This window comes from Octodon degus, unplaced genomic scaffold (genome assembly GCF_000260255.1).
Source record: "Octodon degus isolate 3935 unplaced genomic scaffold, OctDeg1.0 scaffold00087, whole genome shotgun sequence".
Taxonomy (NCBI): Eukaryota; Metazoa; Chordata; class Mammalia; order Rodentia; family Octodontidae; genus Octodon; species Octodon degus.
The window spans coordinates 9168590-9172905 of record NW_004524663.1 but is presented as its reverse complement, the minus strand read 5'-3'; the positions used below and the strand labels follow the sequence as shown (position 1 = coordinate 9172905).

Below are 4316 nucleotides of genomic sequence, written 5' to 3'. Positions count from 1 at the left end.
GGGTCTAAGTTGTCCAAGCTGGGCTTAAACATGTGATCCTTTTACCTCAGCCTCACATGTAGCACACCAGCTCTGCCTAGCTCTTTTTTTGCTTAACATGATTTTCATATTTACTTCTGTGGGTATTAGTCTTTTCTTTTTAATTGCTAAATAGTATTCTACTCTATGAATGTATCACAGTTTGCTTTTGTATCCTCCTGCTGATCAATACTTGGGTCATTTTGAGGTATTTAATGTTATAAATATTATTTCATGCTCTGAACTAATTGGAAGTATGTGTATTATGAAAAGATAATTTGCATTATCTTGAACAAAGAGAGTGTCAACTTGATTCAATTATTTTTCTGAACTGGGATAAAAATTCAATTCCAAGAAATGCATATATGTATAATATTCTTGACATTTAGGATAGCTGAACAATCAGCTGGTTTGTATCAAAGAAAACACAAGTAGACACCAAAATTTACTGTACTGCTTTCAAAACAATATATTTTAGGTGGGGTTGAGTCTGGGATAGGGGTGATACTGCTATCAGAGAATAGTAGCAACCTATGCAGATTATAGTAACAGCCTATATAGGTTTTGTGTGCGTGCACACTGGGTTCTGAATCCCAGACCCTATTTACAGTTTCAACTCACTTTTGCCTCTATCAGTCTCTTGTCATTATCACACACCCACAGAATTTCAGATCCAGTGAAGGCAATTAGTAATCTAGTAGTCTAATTTTCAAGTGCTCTGCATAAGTGCTTAATGAATACTCATAGAAATAAAACCATTCATTTCACACGAGGACTAAGATTTTGTTTCTCTCAACTGGAGAAAACAGAATATTCTAATTAAATGAGAAAAGATGTTAAAAATGAGAGTTCTGCTTTATTAAAAAATTGACCATAAATTCAAAGGTCAGCTGCCACAGAACATATTAATTTTCAAAGTGCTGATACACAATTTTTGGAAGCAAAACTATGGCATATCTGTATTTTAACTTTAAATCTTTTCCTTTTTCAGGCATTAATATTGAAATAACTTAGTCCTTGAATATGCAATAAGGAAATATTTTAGTACATAAGACTAAAATTGAAATTTACCCCTAAGAATGTGCTATAGTAATTTATGAAGTTTATAATCTATAGACATATAATCAGGGCTTTGTGTTTTTCAAGTAGTTTAGATAAAAATGTGTAAAGCTTTGTCTTTGCCAATGATTCTAATCTCAGCAAAAAGCAAGTTCAAATGATACATTAAACTCACAGAAAAATTATCTTTGGCATTTTAAAGATCGGAAGTATGTTGCTACATTTCAGGTACTCAGAAAATAATTATCATACTGGCAGTTTATGGAATTTATCAAGGAATGTGTAATACTTTTGGGTTAAGGATCTTTGAGCCTACATTGTAGTAACTGTTAGAATAGCCTAACACCGCTGGGTCTTTTCTGTGCCTTAAGAAATACCTGTAAAATACATACGAAGATATAACTATCTGCTTTTAAAAAATGAGGCAAAAGGCAACCCTACCAGGACTGAGAACAGGCAAAGGGGTTTCTTGGTGTGTTTGTAACTAATTATAGTATAAAACGGTAATTGTATATACCAGCTATCATATTTTTGATTCTGTAGTTTGAATTGTTAGCTTGGTTATTGATTCAGCGTGACAGCAACGCTGAAATATTATCTCATTCATTAACTCATGAATTAGGACCACTACCGTAAAATATTTTAAATTTCAACTTTACAAAAATGTTATCTATTCCCAGCTCAGGAAAAAACCAACCCATGAAGTAGGTGAAAATGTATTTAACCAGCTTAAAATCAATGTTACCATAACCTAGCACAAAGGTCATGCTTTTTTCTAAGGGTCACTTCCTCTAAGTACCTATTTATACTTGACAGTTGGACAAACCTTATTATGTGGTTTTCTTGCCTGTAGATTAAAAGCAGTAAATTAAAAGGGAGGGGAGAATAATAGAACTATGTTCACTGACAGCAATAAGAAGCAACAGCTGACAGTGAGGAGACAGGGAAACTAAAACAGACAAAAGAACCAAAAAAGCAAAGCTATTCAGACTCATACAGTGAGAGAAAGCACCCCTAATGTCATTGTAGAGAGGACTTTTATCTGTCCTAAGTAAACTGAATATGCTAAATTTCAAGTCTAAGGACTGTTGGCCACCACTTTGTTATTTGGTAATGGTTCACGAAACCTAACTTTAGCACTATGCGCTGCTACACTGTTACTACAGGCAACTGTATTACTTTCTTAAAATTTTTCAGTTCAGTAGCGGGTTTTAAAATGCACTGACTCAAATTTCATTGACACAAGAGATAAAATATAACCACAGACTTCTAGAACTTTGTTTTACTTAAAATGAGAATATTGCCTATCTAGAAATAGTAGTGTAGTCAGGATTAAATAAGATAATGTATGTAAAACACTTAGGACAAGGTCTGGGGCACAGAGAAAAAGAGTTCAGTATTTTAGCACTGGTGACCTCATGCCGGCCGAAAGCCCTGATTTGCAGGTGCAAAAATTAAGCCTCAAGAGAAGTGACTTCCTAAGGCTCTGCTTCTAACACATCATTGTCTTGGGTAAGCTGCTTAGCTGCAAATATTAAGAGACTTTGGGTACTGCCAGGGCCCAGGGGCACGCGCCTGCTCCGCTGCAGGGTGCAGACGTGGCCAATGCGTTTGAACCACCGAAGCGCTAGCGTCGGAGTTCTCAACGGGTGTTCGCGAGGAGGCCAGACTGCCTCATTACGGACCATTCGGTCCTGTGTCCATGTCGCAGGGGAACAGCAAGACCCTTTGCTGCGGTGGTTTTCAAGGAAGGGGGCGAAAGTGATGCAAATTAACAGTTTGCAAGACTTAGCTCAAATCTGTTCGTTCAACTTTACGAAGGCTGAACGCTTCACGGAGGGCTGCAGCGGCCAAGTACGAGCGATCAGGAGCCTGGTCCCCGGGGCAGGGCTGAGCGCTCCCTCCTCCTCCGAGAGCGCACTCTAGGCCCTCCTCAGCACTTACTCCCCGCCTGTAGGGAAGGGAGTGTAGACCTCGCCTCTGCGCTCCCGAGTGAGGGCCAGACGCGCCCACACCTCCACTGCCCGCGGGAGGCCGGCCGGCTGCCCACGCGCACCGGGCTCGCCTTCTCTAAGATGGCGGCGGCGCCAGCGCTCTCACGCCCCGCCGCCTGCTCTCCCCGGAGTTGTGGCTTCAGAAGGCGGGAGCAGGCGAGGGAGAAACAGAAAGGATGGCAGTTCCGAGCCTCCCATCCAGCGAATGCCCCATCACTCCGGGAAAGGAATGCGCCACGAGGATAAGGGTACCAGCACACCACAGCCGCCGCTTCAGCGACGAGAGAGCGAGCAGCCACATATCCGGGCCTTCCGTCGGGCCCGCCCCGGAAGTGACGTTTCGCCGGGGCGGGGCGAGAGCTGCTCTTCAGAGTGGATCCTTCCCCCCGCCATAACTCGTCTCTCCACAGTGCCTGGAGTCGCCCTCGCTCCCCCCTCCTCTGGGTTGGTCATTACCCTCTCAAGGCACTGGGGCTTCTCGTCGCACAGCTGGCTGCTTGGACAGGCAGCTCCCATGCCTTGAAAACCACCCTCGCGCCGCCACCGTAAATTCTCCTCAGTTTCGCCGGCGCGCGTACTCGCACAGCCGAGCGGTCCCTCGCCGACCGCAGCCCCGGCCAAGCCCGAGCGCACCTCCGAGAGCCCCACGTCGGAATCCCGGCCCGCCCGGCTCGGGGGCCGTCAGTCAGCGCTGGGCCCGCCTCTTCCGGCGGCCGGCCGGCCCGCCTCCTCCCCTCTTCCCTCCCCCACCCCTCCCCGCGCGAGTGTCTCCCTCTCCCTCTCGTCCCTCTCTCTCTCCCTCTCTCTCTCTTTTGTGAGTTATAGCAACCGTTGCCTTGTGAATCAAGCGCCATAGTCACCGTAGTCCTGGCGACTGTTACCCATCAACAACAACTACTCCTCTCCTCCTCCTCCTCCTCTTCCTCCTCCTCCCCACCACCACCATCTCCATCACCCACCAACAACACCACAATAATCCACAGCCAAGGTGAATATTCTTCGGTCTCTACATGTGTGTGGGAGCGTGTGGCTGCGTGTGGACGCGTGTGTCCGTGCGTGTGTGTGTCCGTGTGTGCGAGCGGAGCGCGGCTGTGCGGGTCCCCCTCCTGACACCGGGCTGCGGCGGGGCTCGGTCCCGGCTTGTTTACAATGGACCCCGCGCGCCCAGCGGTCGCGGGTGTGGGCGCCACGCCGCCCTGCGCCGGCGTCGGGATGGAGCGGGAGCGCGGGGGTGCGGGCGGGCGG

General features: G+C 46.5%; 1 protein-coding gene across 5 annotated transcripts in view; it reads left to right on the top strand.

Moving 5' to 3' along the window:
* Positions 1-3834: 3834 nt before the first annotated feature.
* The window catches only part of Rfx3 (regulatory factor X3), a 285362-nt gene continuing 284880 nt past the window's right edge, over positions 3835-4316 (top strand). For 3 of the 5 annotated variants that reach the window (XR_002822343.1, XM_023721953.1, XM_023721955.1), the window contains exon 1: positions 4014-4059. The gene's annotated coding sequence lies outside the window, so the exon portion shown is untranslated. Of the gene's footprint in view, positions 4060-4316 lie in introns of all 5 variants that reach the window. The other 2 variants (XM_004637183.2, XM_023721954.1) reach the window with 2 other exon arrangements.